At 41.1% G+C, this 22,878-nt stretch overlaps 1 protein-coding gene across 1 annotated transcript in view; it reads right to left on the bottom strand.

Annotated features, from left to right (window-relative positions):
- The window catches only part of whrnb (whirlin b), a 132,815-nt gene that overhangs the window by 55,189 nt on the left and 54,748 nt on the right, over positions 1-22,878 (bottom strand). The gene's annotated exons all lie outside the window — the stretch shown is intronic.

Here is a 22,878-nt window from a genome sequence, read left to right as displayed (position 1 = left end):
TCCTCTCGCTGCAAATGTTCTTCATGCAGTGGAGTCAGCAGCTAGAATGTACCATAACTCACTGGAGTAGAAAGAGAGAGAGAGTGTGTGTGTGTGTGTGTGTGTGTGTGTGTGTGTGAGAGAGAGAGAGAGAGAGAGAATGGGGGGGGGGGGGGGGGTGACTCAAGGATTCATTTACTCCCAGAAGGGAAACCACTGGCATCCTTCTACCAACCTTTCTTTCCCTTTATCACAATCTACAACGCTCCGCTGCGGCCTGCATCCCTCTATTCTACTCCTCCACCCTCTGCACCATTACACCACTTTCTCTACCACTCTGCTGTCCCTCCATCCCACTCTCCTCTAATAGCCCTCTACTGCTCTACATAACCACTGTATATACTTTATTAATCCTTTGGGGACAATCACTAACATCAAACATGTAGCAAATGTGCAAAAGCATATGCCGTATGGTTAAACAGCTGACAGGGCAAAACATTAAAATAACACAATGAGACATGCATTACATGTTGCATGAGCTCCTTCCACGAGGAGGTTATATGCCTTGAAGTGGAGGCTCTTCACTTCTTGGTGTGGAGAACACCTGTTGGACCCAGTTAACTGCCCAGTGGGTGCAGTGCTGGAGTTCCTGCAGGAGCATTTCTCCTCAGGGCTATCCCCCTCCACACTAAAGGTGTATGTGGCGTCACTTGCTGCTTACCATGTCCCTTTCAGTGGAGTCTCTCTGGGGAGACACCCATTTATAACTCGCTTTCTTTGTGGTACTTTGAGGCTGAGGCCTGTAGTCCGCACGAGGGTGCCAGCATGGGACTTAGCTATCGCCCCAGAAGGTCTTTCCCTAGCTCCCTTTGAGCCTATTGAAGAAGTTGCTGATAAGTTTATTACTTTGAAGACTATTTTTCTCCTTGCCATTTCTTCTCTTAAGAGAATCGGAGATATTCAGGGTCTCTCGGTTGCTCCTTCGTGTTTGGAGTTTTCACCTGGGATGGTGAAGGCTTTTCTCCACCCCAGGCCAGGTTATGTCCCTAAGGTTCCTACCAATGTGGCCAGACCTATAGTTCTGCAGGCCTTCTGTCCTCCTCCTTTTACATCATCTGATCAGGAAAAACTTAATCTGCTCTGCCCTGTTCGGGCTTTAGATGCTTACGTCCACAGAGCTGCCCTGTGGAGAAAATCAGAACAGCTTTTCGTTGTTTTGGACCACCTAAGAAGGGGTCCCCAGTGTCTAAGCAGAGGATGAGCAAGTGGGTGGTTGAGGCCATCTCACTTGCCTATGAGTCGGTTGCTCAGCCTTCACCTTTGGCTGTCCGAGCTCACTCTACAAGGAGTATGGCGGCTTCCAAAGCCTTATTGTCAGGAGTCTCCCTCCAGGACGTTTGTGATGCGGCAGGCTGGTCCTCACCGCATACTTTCGTCAGGTTTTATGACCTAGACCTCAGCTCCACCCCTGGGGCGCAGGTGCTTTCGGCTGAATTTAATCTTTGATTCACACAGTCGGTCACTTGCTCTTATGGCGACGTGGGTATTAGCGTTCCCGCAGCGTTTCACGCAGCTCGATGTTCCTGAAAGGGAACGTCCCGGGTTACGTATGTAACCCTAGTTCCCTGAAGGAACGAGACGCTACGTGTCGTTGCCATACTCCCGGCATTCCCTTGATCGACTTGCTTCAGACTTTTTCCAGAAGCTGTCGCCATTGTGTTCAGGGGTGTGCTTTATAGTTTCCTGGTCGATGACGTCACTCGTGACGTTCCGTCTCGCCATTGGGCTGATTCCATACGTGCTTCATGACGCACAACGCAAGAGGCGTTCCCGCAGCGTTTCACGCAGCTCGACGTTCCTGAAAGGGAACAATGGATCGCATTGACATTTCGGACGCTGAGGAAATTGCTCATACTAACTCGTATGACGGACCACAGCCATACAATTATGAGCCTGCTATGCTCCAGAGAGAGCAGGACAGGCCAGGATTAATGTTAGACAGAACAATGGTCAGAGGAGACAAATTGAGTTGTGTGTGAGGAGAACCAGTAGAGAACAGGACAGGTGTCTTGGTGAGAAACCAGTTTTAGCTTAGATATATACAAGTTCGCTAACGAAATACACTGTGATAACAATATTGTACAGATTTTTACCATTGTATATCAGTTAATAGCAAAGCTATTATTGGTCATCTAGGAGTATTGGAACTTACCAATAACAGAAACTAATAGGCTTTGATCAGGCGAATGTTATGCTCATTAATATCCGTCCAGACTAACGTTACGTGACATAACTTAGCGGTTTCACATCGAGAGACAGAGAGATATTTTTATTCCTGATACACGTTTTTGTTCCATATGTGCTTGTCTGGGAAATGGGAGGCAATGTTCAAAGCTGAGGAAAGTCAGTGCTCCAGGTAGGTGGATGCATACTGGGCCTTAGTGGAAAGTATCACCCCCAGACTTGATGTACAGTGCCTACTCCATCATATCCCGGGGATGATAATCCTCCGATCACACACGACCGCGTTTTTCGAAGTCGATGCGGAAGAGAAATCCCGTCTCTTCACCTGCACAAACCGCACCCAGGCACGAAAGATAGCACCATCATTTTTTTTGTTAGGAAACCTGTGGACTCGATGTCCTAACAGGCCAGAGTTTTTGCAACCTACACAAACACAATAATTTACCATGACGATGATAAATTAAAATACAAAAACTACCGAAAACACTGACTCACGACCGCTCTTACTGAATACCAACCTACTCTGCACTGAGCTAAGGCTCCCTTTCGTGACGTAAAATGACGCGATGTTGAAAAAAAAAAAAGTTTTTTATGAGCAGTCAAAGAAACGCTCACTTTATCTACTAAATTGGTGCCCTTATGTCGTTTTAAAACATTTTAAATCCTGCATTAACTTTCCATATGGTATTTTCATGTAAGGTTATATATTCATTTTGATTTTTTTACCTGCAATATGCTCTTTAAAAAATAAAACAGAACATTATTAAAATATATTTAATTACTATACACATACACATTAATTTAATTATTAGATGCAGTTTTTAAAAGAAGAAAAATGCAATACTGGTTGTAAGATTTTAGTATACATAGTAAAATGTGATGACTACACCTGAGGTTACTCTGGTATGTCACCTAAGTGAGTATCACGGTCGGCTGTAGTAGATAGTTCACAAAGACAAGGGAAATTCAGGAGCAGTCTTTTATCAGAAACTCACAGGAATACATAGGGAAATCAAACACAATTAAGCAACTAAACACTCACGATAAACAATGAGGAACAAGGAACTAACTAAAACTGAAGGCTTAAATACACAGAGCAAACAAAGAAGGAGAATAACACACCTGAACAGAATACTCTAATCAATCAGTAACCTAAAAAACAAACAGGCAGGGAAAGAGAAAACTAAACTAATTAACAAACTGAAAAAACTAACCAAGAAACTCAGGCATGAACAGAACAGAAAAACAGATCCAAAACAAACTCAAATGTGACAGTACACCCCCCTCCTGGGAAGGCGCATACTCGCGCCATAATACATCCAATAGGGGAGGGAGGGTGGGAAGCCAGGAGGGTAATGAGGATCTGGTAGTAGGGGGTGACCAGGGTGGCTTAGGCATGAGAGGAAGCCTCCTGGGTGATACCGGCAAAAAAAGAAGCCAGGGATGTTCCGGTAGCTCAGGGAGCCTGGAAGGGGCCAGCTTCACTGGGAGCCAGGGAAGTGCCGGCATTGCAGGAATGTACAGCCTCCGTGGCCATGTCTGGGGGAGCAGGCGGCACTGGGATAGCCTTCTTAGCCGTGTCTAGGAGAGCGGGTGGATCTGGGACGGCCTCCTTGGTCATGTCCAGGTGAGCGGACATCTCAGGGCTGAGCTCTGTGGCTGGTACGGACTCTGGAGTGGACTCAGGGGCTGGAGTTGATACTGGATCAGACTCAGGAGCTAGAGCTGACACTGGAGCAGGCTCAGGGGCTGGAGCTGACACTGGAGCGAACTCAGGGGCTGGAGCCGACACTGGAGCGGACTCTGGGCTGAATTCTGGAGCGGACTCCTGGACTGGAGGTGACTCTGGGCTGAATTATGGAGCGAACTCTTAGTTGAATTCTGGAGTGGACTATTGGCTGTTTGTTTTTGGTTTGGTGCCAGGAAATGTTTTCTCACCAACCGTGAAGGGAGAGCCACACATTACCAGCACCATGTCTAGATACTGTTGCAGAGAAATGTTTGAGCAGCCGACTGTTATACAGGGAGCTATGTGGTTGTCCAGCCCACTCCAAAATGGGTCCATCAGCTATTGGTCCTCACAGGTTGAAAGATGGCTATATCTTACCTCTATATAGAATTCAAGAAATTCTCCCGATGGGTCCATTTTGGTTTTTGGTTTTGCATTCAGTCACGGTCGGTTGTAGTAGATAGCTCATGAAGACACAAACAAAGGGAGAGACTAACTAGACACATGAACAGAATACTCTAATCAATTAGTAACATATAGGAAACAAACAGAGAGTAAACAGAGAAGAACTGAACTAATTAACAAACTATTAAACTAACCAAGAACCTCAGGCATGAACAGAACAGAAAAACAGATCAAACAAACAAGCCCTCTCAGTCAACAGTGATTGCATGGTGAGGTTGACGCCTAGGCTGGGTTATCCACCTAAGGTGCTCTCAACGCTGTTTAGAGCCCAGGTGATAACGCTCCAAGCATTTGAATCCCCCGACTCAACCTCAGGAGAGGTGACTCAGAAGCATGCTTTATGCCCTGTATGTGCATTACGTGCTTATGTGAACAAAACTAGCCAATTTCGCATTTCCAAGCAGCTGTTTATCTGCTTCTGAGGTGCTAAAAGAGGCCACCCAGTATCAAAACAGAGACTGTCTGTAAAAGAGTACCTCAATGCCAACCCAACCCTAATGCCCTCAACGACGGATGTAGCTGCCGGTTCACACACCTTGACTCATTCTAACTCCAGGATAACATCAGCCTCTGGGATTCGCTCTGTTGCGATGTCCGTTGGGGGCTCAGGATGCTGCTCCGACGCAGACATGGCTGGTGGCTGGCTGGGTTCTAGTTCACAGGCTGAGAAAAGGGATCCTCCGTGCTGGAGCATCAACACAAAATTCTCCAAATATGTTTCTTGTTATGGAAAGAGGAGGAGATGGATTACTGTTGTGTCCATGTTTATACTAATTTTGTAGGTTCCGTCTTCTATCATGTGTATCTGCAATAAAGTAGCGAACGAAGACGAATGTCTCAAGAGAAATCAATCTTTTATAATAAATCCGAACCATGGGAACGCAACCACATGAATTAGACGACATGGAACACAGATCTGAGTAAACTGAGGGCCTACACACAGATATCTTTAATGCAACACAAAACACATGGGTAACAATTAATGACTATGGCAACAGACAAGGCAAGGAGAAACTGGCAAACAGAAAACGCCTCAGTTATGACTGTAACCTCGGTTCCCTGAAGAGGGAACTAGATGCTGCGTCGATTGAAGCTAAGGGAACGCTTTGCGTGATGATGTCTTGAAGCACATGTGAAATCAGTCCAATGGAGTGGCGGAACATCAGAGGCGGGTGAAGTCATGAACCAAGAAACTATAAAGCCTGCCCAAACAAAGCAGCGCTAACTTCTTAACCCTCTGAGGTCAGCAAACGCGCTGGCGTGTTTTGATCGATTTTTTTCACATAGCAGGAAAATAGACTTAAAATACTCATTCTTGGTCATACAGACTTAAAGGGTCACTCCACCCATTTGCATTAAGATTTCCATTGTTAGAAATCCAGTCATACTATTGAATGTTCGTGCAACACTCTTTCATTTTCCCCTGAGACGAGAGAAATCCTCGATTTACCTTTTTCACTTCCTCCTACAATGACGCAAAAATCGTCATTTTACGTCTGTAGCGACAATGAGAAAGAACCAAACAAAATTGAAGCTTTTAAGTGACTGTTCATACATAATCCCACAAAGAGTCTTCACATTCCAGAATCAAATCACCAGACCCAGAGCCATAGGCTCCAGAGAATCTGCAACTGGAAGGACCTTTTATTGTTTAACTAAAGGAAGAACGTTGTCAATGTTTTATAATTTGGCAAAACAGATCTGTTCAGAAATGGTGAAACAAGAGGCCCTAACAAGAGGTCACCTGACCCCTGCGACTAACAGACTACGACTTTCTTAAGGACCAAGATCCCATGACAGAGATGTAAAACAGACTTCCCCCTACTTGAAGACCTTTGAATGACCTCATTGTTGAGACCTCTTAAAAACCACAGAGACAAGAGACTTTTTGTCACGAGGACTGCTGCGTGAGGAAACTTCAGGAGACGAAAAGCAGGTTAACAGTCTTTAATGAAACAAGGCAGAGCCGCAACGGCCGATAAACAGAAACAATCCCAAAATATTCTTGAAGGAACAGAGAAGCGCACGCGGATGTCTCGTGGGCTGGTGGTGAGTGGGCAAAGGAGAACTGATGAAGCGCAGATCCCTCACACGTCCTCTGGACCTTACTCAGGTAACCGCTCAGAACTGGTATAGATGCAGGTAGATCTCAGACAACTGGACTAGACTGAACAGAACATTCGACAAGAGAAATCATCAGCGGTACGAACATGACGGTCAACAATAATCCGACAAACTAGAGAGAAACACGAGAGACTAGAAATAGAGAGTAGCTAATGATAGAAAATAGAGAACAGGTGCGATAATGAGAGAATGAGAAACAGCTGGGGAAGATAAGTAGTAAGTGAGAGCGGACTAGAGGGAACAGAGACAGAGAATGACCAGAAGAGGGAGACAGAGACCAATAAAACACGAGAAGAGAACCAGGATCATGACACTTTTCATATAAAAATGCATACAATCATCACAATACAATTCTTTACGAACTTATAATCAAACATCGTTCAACTACATATTTCTATATTGTGTCTATGACCCCTGTATGTGTCCATTATGCTTAATCACATATAAGTCATCTAATTGTTGTAACTATTACCTGTGTGAATGAAAGTGTATCGTGTTTCCTATCATTATGCTCATATATTATTAATTCAGAAGGTGGCTTGATTGAAATCTGTGTAAAAATTTTTATGTTCTTAAAATGGAAATTATGTCTAAACTGTATCCTCTGTTCGAGCTGATGAGTAAGCAGACCACAGATAACACATGATTCACGATGAGAGAAAGGGGGGGGGGGGGGGATAGAAAAGACCCCCTTCTCAAATAACCATATTGTATCTTATTGTCCGAATTCCAATTTCATTCCTTGAGTTTAAAACCTTAGACCCGAACAGGACTTTAGTAGAATAATGCGCTAGAAGAATAGAACAGAAGTCGGGCGGGCTCTCTCTCGAAGAAGGTCTCGGCAGAACAACAAGTCGGGTGGAGCAGACGATGGTTATAGTAACCATGTAGACGCGTAGAGACAAAGAACCCAAATTAAGATCAGAAGAACGGGTTCAATCAAGCCATCATCATCTATTCTCGTCTCAATTTTCTTTCTTTCCTAAGTTTCCTTTATTTTCTCGATAAAAGTCTCGGTTCTAAGTTAAGTTTTGCTGCAAAGTTTCGTTTTAACGTTTCAACTGCAAAACCAGCTTCCAACTTCAAAGACTTTCATTCATCCGCGCCAACACACCACCAGACTCTTAGCTGAACTGGTGTATATTGATAAAATTGCATATCCCGCCTAAGAAACGATAGAAAGGTTAAATTAATGATTGATGGTTCGTTCAGGTCATGTCTTATAAGTGCATATAGAAACTTGGGATTTCACCATCTCACTCTTAAAACTCATTCTTTCCTCACTCTCTTCTTTCTGCAACTCGTATGAATGTTTGTGTGCGTGTGTTTGTGTTAGATATTAGTTTTATGTTCTAGGATAATCAATAAAGTCTTGTTTATATTTTAAAGATAATTGTCTTCTGTTATGTGCTTACAGATTTATTGTCTTGAACTGCGATCTAAAGCTACCTATGCTTTTACCCTTGAATTATTTCTAAATTTAGCTGTTAGCTGGGAATTAGTCTTTCTTGGCCAGGAAGATATAATATTTCCTAGAATTGATAATAGTTTATGCTTTCCGTTCATTGGATGAGCTGATAAAATGATCATACAATTGATTCTGCTACAGTAAATTCTGAAAATAATTAAATAATTAATTATTTATCATAATCCGTTATGAATAATAATTAGTTATATTTATACGGGCGTATAAACGCTACACGTCATTGTAGGAGGAAGTGTAAAAGGGGGGATTTCTGTGAAGACTACAAGCACTAGTTCCCGCCCTTTCAAACCCGCCCATAGGGCTTGGACCTAATGCGCTAACAGACCTATCACAGATCAGTACCGGTGCGTTTGATTTCACCGGCAGAAACTTTTTGAAAATATGGACGAAGGTACTGAATACGCAGACGGATGCATTATGGAGGATCTGGATTTTGACGAAGTTATGGTAGAAACGGATTTTCGTGGCTGCCTTTATGAGCCACAGTATAGCGACGAGCAGCTGAGGGCTATGGAGGAACAGGAGGCGGCTGAAGCTGCTGTCACCACAGCTGACGAGACGAGGACGAGGAGCCCGCAATGGCTCGAGCAGGGGCAGATTGGTGGTGCCTGTGCTCTCACTGTGCGCCAATTTACACAGAACAAGAGTCTTTCTGCTGCCGAGAATTCCAGCGGTGCTACGGAATCGGAGGATGACACGGACGTGTGTTGTTGCTCACCCGAGTTTGACACCCCATATGGATAGCGCCGTCCTGGAGACCTACTTTAGAATACCTAACGTCAACTGGCAACGTCAGCCAAAGCCTACAGGGTCAAATGGTCGTCTTTCTGTAAAGTAAGTTTATTTTCATTTTGTTAACACACTAATGTGGCAGGTTCATTGCACAAATATCTTGCAGTTAAGCTAGCTACTGTAGTCGGAGTGGTCTGCGGAGCTGAGCATTGCAATGCACTATGGGGATTGTTGTCTACAATCCACAAGCACTAAAAAGTCATTTTCTGCCTTTTATCGGCCAAGAAGGTCCCAAATTAGAAATGTATGATACTATTCTACTACTTATATGACCCACTTTCAATACATATTAATTTCTCCACCGGTGGAATGACCCTTTAAGAAATATAAAAAAAATAAACTGTTGAATGTCTACTTTTTTATGTCTCCACTTACAATCGAAATAAAACATTGTGCTTTTGTAAAATAAAGAAAATAAACAGGGTGTGCTTTCTGCCTCTCTGTCTCTGTTAACTTTTTTTCTGGAGCAGGTCTCTAAACTTAAACAAAGCTCAGCGAATACTATTCACCCAGGCATGAGCAATATATCTTTATATTCATTTAAGTTTGTACATTTAAAATATCTAATTCAAAACTAAAATAAATGTTCTCTGTTTATGCAATCTATAAAAAAAGTGAGAGGTGTCAGCCGTTTTCATTAACGTTCTCTCAGCTCATTATTCTGCTAATTTGACACGCCCACGGAGAGCGTGCGCTATTCAAACGCAAATGATCTGAGGCAACACATGCAAACGTGTCAACGCCCCTCATAAACTCAAAAATTTAATCATCAGATTAATGTACTATTTCGTCTTGCGAGGCTGTGAGGAATAATCCTGGGACATTTACCTCAGAACATGTGCTGGTTTATTTTCATTTCGAGGAGAAATGGATCTAACCGAGAAATTGTGAATAGTGCGTTTTTTATTCTTGTGCTTTGTTCTAATCACGATATCGAATAGTGTCTGTAAACGCAAAAAGACTGTTTAAATTTTAATCACGTTTCTGTGTGTGAATGAATTAAGGGAACATATGGGCGCTGTTGTTTATGTTACAGATGAAATATGAAAGACAACATTTTGTAGTTTTGGATAGATTATAACATTTTAATTCTAAAATAGACATCAAATAAGCTTTTGTTAGCCAGTTTCTGCTCATATGTTAAATATATAGTATGTTCTGTCAAAAATAAACTCATCAACTAAGATGTTCTTATAGTGTTTGTTCCAATGTAAGGGTACTTTCAAAACTAATACTTTATAAGAAATTTATGGGAAAAGACAATTTTCTTTTCAAGATGTTTCCAACTCTAACTTTGAACAAATTCTGTAGAATGGCCTATATAGCCTATTTGAACAGGATATGTTTCCAGGTATGACTATGTACTAAAAATGTGCTTTTGACTTTCATTTATATTTGGATTATATATACATATATATATATATATACTGCCGTTCAAAAGTTTGGGGTCGGTACGATTTTTAATGTTTTTAAAATAAGTAACTTATGCTCATCACCAATGCTGTATTTATTTCATTAAAAATACAACAAAAAAACAGTAATATAGTGAAATATTATTACAATTTAAAATAACTGTTTTCGATTTTAATATATTTAAAATATTATTTATTCCTGTGATCAAAGCTGAATTTTCAGCATCATTACTCCAGTCTTCAGTGTCACATGATCCTTCAGATCTCATTTTAATATGATGATTTGATGCTCAAGAAACATTTATGATTATGATCAATGTTGAAAACAGTTGTGTACCATTTTTTTTAGGATTCTTTGATAAACAGAAAGTTAAAAACAACAGGATTTATTTGAAATGGAATCTTTTATAACATTATAAATGTCTATATAACATTATACTGTCACGTTTGATCAATTTAATTCCTCCTTGATGAATAAAAGTATTGATTTATTTTATCTATTTCCCCCAAAAATAAAAATAAAAATACTTACTGACCCCAAAGTTTTGAACGGTAGGGTTTAATGTTAGAAAATATTCTATTTCAGATAAATGCTGTTCTTTTGAACTTTCTATTTATCAAAGAATCCTGAAATAAAAATGTAAATAACTGTTTTCAACATTGATAATAATGAGAAATGTTTCTTTAGCATCAAATCATCATATTAGAATGATTTCTGAAGGATCATGTGACACTGAAGAATGGAGTAATGATGCTGAAAATTCAACTTTAAAATCACAGGAATAAATTATATTTTTAAATATATTAAAATCGAAAACACTTATTTTAAATTGTAATAATATTTCACAATATTACTGATTTTTGTTGTATTTTTAATTAAATAAATGCAGCATTGGTGAGCATAAGTGACTTCTTTTAAAAACATTAAAAATCGTACCGACCCCAAACTTTTGAACGGCAGTGTGTATATATATATATATACTTTTTCCTCCTCACATTCTTTCTTGTGTGACACACCTGAATGAAAGGCTCATTATGCGCGTCATTGTCTTCTCAGGTGTGAATAATAAATGATAGGGGTTGGACCATTCATGCCCACAGGCATATTGCCTTTCCAAACAAAAAGTGTTTTACAAAATTTAAATCAATGTATTGTTTTATGTGAATGATTAGGCTGGGTGATTTTCAGATCATGTTGAGGCAAAAACTGTAGGCCACAACATCCATTAGTCAAAAGTATTGTGGACACATATTTAGTATGTGTTGTGTGGCCTTATTTCAGAAACTTTAAATTTAGTTTTATCAATAACCATGCATAAACAATATTCTCTCAAAAATACAAACATGTACATACATGTTGCTCACATATTATGGTAGCCCTGTTTGTGCTAAATTGAGTGTAATTACACCTTTGCCATTAATATGTTTATAAGCAACTGAAAAAAGCACAAATGTCAGGGCATGTCAACACATCTCAAGGACCCCAAAAACACCTTAGACCTCAGAGGGTTAAGGTCTGAGCAAGTTGCTTACAGGCACATAGGAGATATGACAGGTGACACAGCATCACGTTGCCTCTTCAGGGAACCGAGGTTACAGTCGTAACCGAGGCGTTCGCTTTCAAGGGAACTCGTGCTGTGTGGATTGACGCTAAGGAAACATCAATACCAACGCCACCATAGCGAAAAGTGTCTGTCCAGTGTGAAATCATAAGAGCAGCACTAGGACGAAAGCACCTAAGACCCCGGTGTAGAGTCCAAGCCCAAACAGTAAAACCTGACGAATGTATGTGGTGAGGACCACCCTGCCGGATCACAAACGTCATGGAGGGGCACTCCTGACATTAGAGCCTTAGAGGCCGCCATACTCCTAGTAGAGTGGGACTCATAAGCAAGTAAGATAGTCTCGACCACCCACTTGCTCATTCTCTGCTTAGATGCTGGGGACCCTTTGTTATGGGGCCCAAAACATACAAACAGTTGTTCAGCTTTACGCCACAGGGCAGCTTTGTGGACATAGGCATCCAGTGCCCTAACTGGGCATAGCAGATTGTTCTTTTCCTGGTCCGAATCTTGAAATGGAGGAGGACAGAAGGTCTGCAGTACTATTGATCTAGCCACATTAGTGGGGACCTTGAGAATATAGCCTGGTCTTGGGTGAAGAAATGCTTTAACCCTCTGGGGTCTGAGGTGTTTTCTGGGTCCTGGAGGTGTTCTGACATGCTCTTGTATTTATATACATGTTAATGGCAAAGGTGTAAATACTCTATATAGCCAAGCGGCAACCTCCCTGTATCTCTCTTGAAACCAACACGGAAGTGAATTAAACTGCAATTCATCGCCTCCAGCAAAAGTGAGTCAAATCTGTATCTCCCCCATGTTAAAATGCCCAACTTTACCGCAGAAAAATATATGTTTACAGCCTGGTGTCCTAAGTTGTTTTGGTCTGTACAGATAATTTTGCCCTTCATGACAACTGTGAGGTTTTTTTTTTAGAACTCATCCGTTTAAATTATATTAAGCCTTAAAATGCTGCATAATCAAGGGCGTGGCCACTTGACTGACAGGTGGATTGCCGGTGCTGTTACTAGCCGTTTGTCTGCTCTCTGTTAGCCATCATGTCACCTCAGCTGATTCCAGCTGCTGAACTTGTCATCTCTGCCGTGTTTGTACTTTTTTTGGGATTATTTCATACAGTTTATTACACGCCGCCCTTATACCTTCGCCCACGCCATTGGATTCCGTCGTTGTCGAGTATCGAGAGAACGACCAGCGATGTTCTTCAGTTGTTTTCCTCTGTGAACCTGCACTCATGGATGTCTAACAATATCGTTGCTTTTTGGAGTTCAGATTTAAAAACGTCTAAGATCTAGAGGGCACACTCGTTCTGCGGTGCCGTTGATCTTACGGAGCAGATAGACTATAATATGCTTATTTAACTTTTTAGTGTTCAATAAAAAGTACCGTCAGATGAATCCTGCAGGTGTCAGTGCTTTCTCTTTGTCCCTTAAATGAGCGCGGATTTCTAGTGCATTACTTGAACTTCTTAGGTAATATCTATCAGAATTGAAAATGGACTGAATAAAGCTCTCTACGAACTTGACGTGCGGTGCCGCGCTGACTGACATGTATTCGCATGAATCACTGTCACACTCACACACACGCTCAGAGCAAATATTGTAAGTTACTGCATGAGAATAATAATGCATCACAATACACATAGTCTCACGGTTAGTTATGTCTTTTAACTATTATAGTATTTCAAAGGGCAAAAACTTGAACTTTAACTATTGGCTTTAGGTCTACTTCAAGTCAGCTGTCACTTTAGCGCGAGGCCAGTAGCACATTAGCTTAGCCTGAGCAAACTCTAGTAGTTTCAGCATCCAGGCACCTCAACTCCACCCATGTCCCGCCTTTTTGCCCATTTTCGTTTATCCGGGAGTGACGCACTGTGACGCGCTTCCAAGATGGCGACGAGCGACTCCGCCCACTTTAGGCTTCAAAAACGCTCATCAGAAACCTACGGTTGACGTCATGGACACTACGTCCATATTTTTTTTTACAGTCTATGTATATAGCACAAACGGGGCTACCGTAATATGTGAGCAACATGTATGTAAATGTTTGTATTTTTAAGAGAATAATGTTTATGCGTGGTTATTGAAAAAAACTAAAACTTAAAGTGTCTGAAATAAGGCCACAAAACACATACTAAATATGTGTCCACAAGACTTTTGACTAATGGGTGTTGTTGCCTAGAATTTTTGATCTTAAAACCATCCTACCTAATCATTTACACAAAACAATACATTGATTAAAATTTTATAAGACACCTTTTGTTTGGAAAGGCAATATGCATTGAGGCGTATTCACACCTGAGAAGACAAAGGCTGGATAATGTGCCACATACATAATGAGCTGCATATTAATTACCCTTTCACACAGGTGTGTCACAGGGTCCCAAAGAATGCAAGGACAAAAGTAATGATCTATATATACATATTGTACAATTAGAAATTGTAACCAATTACAAATAGGTTACAGTTACAACAACAATTAAAATTTTAACAATATTTCAAGTGTATTCTTTCTTTGTAAAAAGTATACATTTTATCATACGTATTAAAAAAGGTAAGGATTCATTAGTTTGAATATTGGAACAAACACTATAATAACATCTTAGTTGATAATTCAATATACCTAATTTATTTTTGACAAAACATCATACTATAGTATATTTAACACATGAGCAGAAATTGTTGAACAAAAGCGTACCTATTTAATGTGACAGTAGTATTTTTTTACAGTCAAAACTTTATAATCTATCTAAAACTAATCACAAAATCTTGTCTAAACATTCATATTTAGTCTGTAACATATTGTGCATGATTAGCATATACATGTTAATTTGCAGTTTGTTGCTTATACAGATATTTTATTTAAACATATTTCAGTCTATGTTTACTCATCTTAGTAGGCTATAGCAATATGGTTTGGATGTGTTCATGTAAAAATAACGTATTCTAATGTAGGTGCGAGAGTGAATGAACGGCACAGACACGCGCTGTATAACTGTAGTAAACAAAGCGCGCGCGCCTGTGCCGTTCATTCATCATTTAGCCTACACACAGACACGCAATTCATATTTAAACAGTCTTTTTGCGGTTTACAGACATTATTCAATATCGCGATTAGAACAAAGCACTTAAGAAGAAATGACTTACTACATCAGCACGATCCGTTGCTCCTCGAAATTAAACCAGGGTTATTAGTATTATTCCTCACAGAGTAGGGATACGCTGTGTAAGATACTTACTAAAAACGATGTGTTTTATAATCCAGCTGGTGGGCGTTGGCATGTTTGCATGGCTTGCCTTAGATCATTTGCGTTTCAACACCGCGCGCTCTCCGTGGGCGTGGCACATTAACGCGTAATCAGGTATAATGAGCTGGAAAGAAAAAGACTGACACCTCTCTCTTTTCATACAGATTACATAAACTTAGAATATTAGTTTTTTTATAGAAATTAATTCATTTAAAAGAAGAGAGTTCAAGCTTCATTATGGAAAAACACTTGTGCCTGTATGACAAGTATTTGCGCAATTACCGTTAATTTCCGGACGCGTTTCAGAATGGACTTCACTGATGGAGAGAAGGCTGAACGCGCATCATGTTTGTTTTCTCTATTTGGCGAAAAGCACAACACTTTGTTTTTATTGTGAGTATCCACAAAAAAATAGACACTTATCAGGATCTAATTATGTACAACACCTAATATGTAAGATCAAAATCAACAGAGTATTTTGAGTTTCTTTTGCACTGATAAGAAAAAAAGCGAGACTATCGCCCGCACGATAGTCGACCTCAGAGGGTTAACCATGCCAGATGCAAATTCTAAGCATGAGGGTGAAACCTACAATGCCTGTAGATCTCCTATTCTTTTAACCTGTTAACCTTCAAGGCCACTTTTGAAAAATCCCCAGAAATGGCATACCCAAACTTAAACAGATACAGTTCATGAACCCTTTGCACTAAAAGCACAAGTATGATCTCATTTGAAAGCTGACACCTAGTAGTTTATTGTAAATGTAGAAATAATTATTGTCATAATGAAAAAAAATGTTTAAATAGCTTCAAAGTTTTGTAAAGTTATTAGAAATTTACTTTCATGAAACATCTTCATAAAAATAAAATTGAAGTTGGCCCTGGAGCAATCTAGAAATGCACTGCAGCTAAAGCCATATGTGTGATCATTTTATATTTAAAATCTGAAAATGATAAGTCTAAAACTCTGTATTTAGTTAAATGTTTTTCAAGATCATGTCAAATTACTTTATTTTGATTAGACTCTAAAATGCAAACTGATGTTTAGTCATCTTCTGAGTCATCTAATCAGTCTATTGTCTCTATTATTTTGTGGTGCAAACGAGCCCCATTCAGAGTCAGTCTCTCCCTGCACACATTTACACCTCTCCAGACTGGTTATGGCTCTAAATATGCATTTCTTTTGTCTGCATTATAGCTACTAACGACTGGCTATTCACAGGCTTTTCATAGGGTTTCAAACCCTAATTTCTTTTATCAAAGTTCTCACTAAATATTTGAAACTGGTATCAAATGCACTGAAACATTTCATCAAGCATTCCTATTTAGAAAAAAATCATAAAACAATAACTGCTGGTGGCAGGTGCACCTGGGCTAGCTAGCATGTTAGCTTAGCACACCATCAATACACGACCATTTATGAGATTGAAACCATGTTTGTGCTCCAAACTTACTTTATAACGCAAGTCGAGTGTTTTAAATAATCTTCTGTGATCTAATTTGGCTTCAGATAAAAAAAAAATCCGACAGAAAATTTATTATTTATAGTGTTCTGCACGATGATGAAATCTATATCGATTAGCATTGCATTATAAATATAATCTATTATTATGAAATACCTGGCATGGCTTGAAGAACACAGGTAACTCAAATATCATTGCAATCATGTTTATTGTCTTCAAAACATCTTTATCTGCATGTTACAGCGATCTCTGTCAGCTACTTTCTGTATCAGTGACGTCCTGGAATGTCACATGACTATGGGTCTTCTTCGTGATCCATATATGGACTGTTATTGTGCATATAGCGCCCTCAGGCTATTGGTATGAATTGAAAACACAGCACATCTCAGTAAGAAGCGATCATAATGATTACATCGACGCATTTGGGTATAAATTCAACAAATATTATTCCTGTCTATAGAAATATGATGTGAATCTATGAGAATATATCAATATTTCTCCAAGTCTGCACATTTTTGAGCTAAAGCCCTGAGGGACGATGTTTTGCGAATCGCTGTCATGACGACAGCTTGGAGTGTTTTTTATGAATGGACCAGCTGACGCTCATAATTCATATTAAAGGTATCGACTCATTTTTCCATTTCATAACTCCTGACACAAATTAAGACATAACTGTCACTATAAGTTTCTCAGAATACAATAGTGGTCAAATACTGAATCTTGAGTATTATATCTTTTTAATGATGTATAGTTTGTCAAGGTATAACATTAAATCTGATAGTAAATTTGAACAAAATAAAAAAAAACGCTTCAGTGCGCCGACGCTCTGGAAACGGTTAACAGGTTAAGAGATGAGATGGCGAGGAGGAACAGAGCTTTCAATGTAAGAAACCTAGTTGGCACCTCTTCCCAAGGCTCAAAGGGAGCCTGGGAAATGCCTTGAAGGACAATGGCCAGATCCCATGTTGGCACCCTGGTGCAAGCTGCAGGCCTCAGCCTCAAAGTACCATGGAGGAAACAAGATACCAAGAGGTCTTTACCCAAATACATTCCAACTAAAGGAATGTGGTAAGCACCTATGGCCACCACATAAAGCTTTAAAGTGGACAGGGATAGACCTGCAGTGGACCGCTCCTGCAGGAAGTCCAGCAGTGTACCAACCAGGCAGTTAACTGGGTCCAACTGATGGTCACTACACCATGAAATGAAGACTCTCCACTTCAGAGCATAAAGTTTCCTCGCGGAGGTGCGTGAGGGAGAACCAGAGTGGACAGTGAGATGTCTTTCCAGAAGCAAACAGATCCACTTGACATTAGAGCGCCTGGCCGAATACCCTCTATATCTGCTCGACATCCTCGGAGTGAAGCCTCCAGGAGCCTCTGTGGCCCCTTATGTCTGGGAGGAAATTCTTGAGGGCAAGAAATACTGCCAACATCTCTAGGCGATTGATGTGCTAGGAGAGATGATGGTCCCTCCATAGACCCTGAGTCGAGTGTCCTTCCAGGATCGACCCCCAGCCCATGAGGGAGGCATCTGTCATTAGCATCCTATGACGACAAGAAGCTACCAACATGGGGTCCGGGACAGGAACCAAGGTTTCTTTCACATAACCAGGGCACGTATGCATCACCGACGTAACCCTGATCATGCGAAAGGGGTTGCCCCTCGGGGAAAACCCTTTAGCTCTGAGCCACCACTGCCTGGGTCTCATGTACGAAAGGCCGAAACGTATCACGCTAGATGCTGCTTCCATCAGACTCATCAGTCCCTGAAACTGTTTGACAGTAAGTGACTGGCCTAGCTTTATTCTTTTCACGGCTGACAGGATAGACTCTATGCGTGGTGGTGATAGGCATGCCCGCATCAACATAGAATCCCAAAATGGTCCTCTGTAGAGGAGAAAGCACACTTTTTTTTGCATTTTCCTGTAACCCCAATTCTCTCATGTGGGCAAGAACGACACCTCGATGCCGAACCGCCAACTGATGCGACTGAGTTAGAATCAACCAGTCGCTAAATTATTGGCTGATATCTCCTCAATTCATGTTACACCATCGCTTAGGGATAGTAAAGGCACAGAGCATTTCGAAACCAAAACCATGTGCAAAATTTTTAAGGATTTTTATCAGGAACTATATTCCTCCGAATGCCAAAACACTTCAGAGCAGAGCAAAAGATTTTTTGATAGAATACATCTTCCCACTTTAACTGAAGATTGTAGAAATGACTTATGTAGACCAATTACAACACAAGAAGTTACAGAGACCATTAAATCACTACAGAGTGGGAAAGCCCCGGGTCCGGATGTATTCGGGCCTGAATTTGATAAAAAGATGATTAAGCTGGTGGTTGGACCCCTGACTAACATGTTTACTGAATCGTTTGAAAGAGGCACGCTTCCACCAACTTTAAACCTGGCCCACATCTCTCTGATTTAAAAAAAAGACAAGCCTTCTGATTGCTGCAGGTCCTATAGACCAATAAGTTTGCTTGGTGTTGATTGCAAAATATTATCAAAACTCCTGGCTAGAAGGCTGGAGGAGATGCTACCTGTCCTAGTTAGACCAGACCAGACTGGATTTGTCAAAAATAGATATTCTGTCTCTAATGTTCGAAGGCTCCTAAACATAATACAATTTTTGCATAGTACAAAGAAGAGGGTCCTGGCGGTCTCATTAGACGCCGAATAAGCGTTTGACCGGGTGGAGTGGGAGTACTTTTTTGATGTTCTTGATAAATTTTGGCTGGGCTCGGGTTTTATTCAGTGGGTTAAGCTTCTATACAGGTCTCCTGCCGCCCGGGTCATGGTAAATGGCTCGGTGTCTGATATTTTTCCCTTGAGTAGAGGTACACGTCAGGGTTGTCCCCTCTCACCACTTTTATTTGCACTTGCTCTCGAACCACTTGCTGAGACTATTAGGAATCACAATGGACTTTCCGGTGTAACTTTAGGAGACATTGAACACAAAATATCGCTTTATGCTGATGACCTATTACTGTTTATCACCAAACCAGAGAATTCTATACCCGTTTTGGTAGCAATTATAGGTCAATTCGGTCAAATCTCAGGGTACAAAATTAACTATGACAAATCAGAGGCCCTGCCACTGGGTGACTTTGGAGTTCGTGCAACCCTTGTTAATTTTCCATTTAGATGGTCGAGTGCACACAATTTGTGTGTGAAAATTTTTTTCCCCTGTTTTGTATGTTGGTAATAGCTGGGCTTGTTTGTTTATTGTTTGTGTAAAAACAATAAAATATATTTAAAGAAAAAAGTGCGGGGTGATAGTGCTAGGCCGAACAGAAGAACTCGATATTGGTATGCTTTGCCCATGAAAGCAAACTTCAGGAACTTTCTGTGATATGGAAGGATGGAAATGTGGAAGTATGCTCCTTGAGATCTATCGTGACAAACCAGTCCTTGGATCTGATCTGTGGCACGATTTGTCTCAGTGTTAACATTTTGAACTTAAGCTGCATAACTGATTCGTTCAGAACTCTCAGATCCAAAATGGGACGCAACCCCCCATCCTTCTTTGGAACGATGAAATACGACTGTAAAACCCGGTTTCCCTGCTGGAGGGAGGTACATGTTCTATGGCCCCTTTCTCCAACAAGTTTTTCACTTCTTGTTCCATTACCCCTGGTCTGGGCCAACCACGGTGGATAGGACCCCCATAAACCTGTGCAGGCGAGACCCGAACTGTATTTGATAACCCTTTCTATGGTCTGCAGGACCCCACGAGAAATATATGTCAGTAGCTTCCATGCTGTCAAAAATTCTACTAGAGGTACCAGCCTCTCGAGACTGGCTTCTGGATTTTGTTTTTGTTGTGCAATCAGCCCGACGCCCTGTAATGGCGAACCGGCAGGGAACGACCGAACTGACTGCTCTAGGACCCGCCTCGGACGGGGTGTGCATCCTAGGACCATTATGTTTCTGGGTGGACCCTGAGATATGTGCTTGTCGGAGACTGCTGCTCCCTGAAGCACAAGAGGTGGCAGAGTTAGCATAATGGTCCCCTGAGGGCACCTAAGGGAGACGGGCACCGTATAATGAGGTGTTGACCGCTCTGCTTCGGGGGGGACTGCCCTCATTGGCCTGCATCCTCAGACGTCAGGACCTTTTCCCTGCAGCCTTATTGGAAATAATGACGGTCTTCAGATCCATCTTACCCCTCGAAGGCTGCGATTGAGAGCGCTTTCTGTGTTCCCAGTCTTTTTGTCGGGGAGCACGAGTAGCAACGCTCTGTTTCTGTGTGGCACGTTGTGGAGCTGGCTTTTGATGTTCTCAGCAGCCCCAGAGACATTTGTGCGGCGAGGGAGGAGTTTCTGGAATGCAGCCGCCTGTTTAGCTGACTCCTGAAACCTCTCGACAACCAAATTCACTGCGTCGCCGAAGAGGCCAGAAGGTGACAAAGGTACATCCATTAAAAAGTTTTTATCTTTCTCTTTGATATTACTGAGATTGTGCCAGAGATGTTTCTCAGTGGCCACCAGGGCTGCCATAGAACAGCTGATAGTTTTAGCCGACTCCTTGGCGGCCCTGAGAGACAAATCTGTGGCCAGACGCAGTTCGCAATCTTGGTACGGAGATCGGGGAAAAACAGAATGCCCCGACCTTGAGGTTGTGAACGAGAGGGCAGGAAGCGTTTGTCTAGCTTGCTAGACAAGAACGAACGTCCAGCTTATCTCTTGACGTCCACCTCTTGACATTGCATAACCCTGACTTGAATATGGAAACATTTAAAAAAAAATCTTTATTTGAATATGGCAACATTATATCTCGTTCTACAATATTTCTATGATTAAATCACTGACAGAGACCACTTCCCCATCATACAATCACTGTGTGCATAGTTAGTAAGCGTATTGACATCATCCATAGCAAAGAGGTCAACCCTACCCTTTCTCTTAGCTTAAAGTCCCCCTGTAGTCAATATTTGTATCCCTTAAAACTCATCTTTGATCCCCAAAATGACATATTTAAACGTTTTTTTCCTTAAATAAATGTCTTCATGCCTTAAAATAGCTTGAATGTAACTCTATACCCTTGCCTGATTTCGTATATGCGGTTCTATGAATATGCAAAGTAGCCCCGCCCCCACTCTTAAAGCATATTAAAAACACCACATAGACATATAAACAACATTAAAAGCTTGATTTCCGTCAGGACCACTATCATTAAACACGACTGACAATTAGCATATGTTTGGACTTGTGGTATGGTTCTGTTCAGGGCAAGAACTCCCTGCGCATCCATGCAGCCTAGCATGGATAAGAGCAGGGAGAGCAGCAATAACCACCCTTAGGGTAAACAGAACAGACCCAACATGAATGTATTGCAGATATCATTAATTCAATATTGTGATGTACAACATAATTCCAAGAATTTAGTCTGATTCAAAGGTGAATCAGAAGGACAAATCCTGACTGATGAGAGGAGGAGCTAGGGATGGAGGAGGGTAATTAGCTCCTGAGAAACATAATTGCTTTCGATAATACTAAAGGAGCTTATATGGATGCTGCGATGGGCGTAGTATCCCTTTACTGCCCTACAAAGGCAAAAGACTGAGAAAAATGACTTTAAAGATTCTTAGTTAAATTAATTATAGGTAGGTATTAGAATTATCCACTTAAAATAATCTTGAGCTCAACTTGACTTTTGACCACTATTTTAAAGTTACTGTTCTCTGCCTTTGTATTGTCAGCAAAAAGTGAGAAGTCAAGCCAAGGCAAAAGACAGTAACTTCCACATTATCAATATTTGGTTGCTGATCACCATTAACAAAATCATTATAGTAACACCTGTATAAAATCCAGTGATCATGACATTTATTTTGTATGATTTACAATTACCTTATTGCCATCTACTTATTGCTATCCTGTGCTTTGGTTGCATTCTGATGGCATTATTAATACATTAGACATGACAAAATACCTCCATAGCGGTAAAGAGTATCTTCAATTGGTACCAAGTGGCATAAGACTTGCTAAGTGCGCGTTCAAAATGATCAAGATAAAACAGATCCTTGTGCACATTCGACAAGGGGACTGGTTTATAGCGGTGGATCTGAAAGACACATACACTTTCACATTCAGATAGCCCTTATTACAGGCGCTTCCCGTACATTCACGAAAGACGCAATGCTTTCCCCTTTGAGACTCAGTGGGGAGTGCGTTCTGGACTACCTAGACGACAAATGCATTTATTGCACAACCTTCTGTGTTCTGCGTCTTTTCAGTATGCAGTGGTTTCAGCTGTCTTCCCTATTATTATGCTTGTGCACTTCGCTCGTCCCACGGATTTATTCCAGACGATGTGATTGTAGGTATAACCCGCTTGTAACAGCTGGTCTGA

Source organism: Siphateles boraxobius, unplaced genomic scaffold, assembly GCF_051911475.1.
Source record: "Siphateles boraxobius isolate OS27281-9 unplaced genomic scaffold, OSU_SipBor_1 24, whole genome shotgun sequence".
NCBI classification, from domain to species: domain Eukaryota; kingdom Metazoa; phylum Chordata; class Actinopteri; order Cypriniformes; family Leuciscidae; genus Siphateles; species Siphateles boraxobius.
Note: the sequence above shows the minus strand (reverse complement) of the source record. Positions and strands in the feature narration are given on the sequence as shown.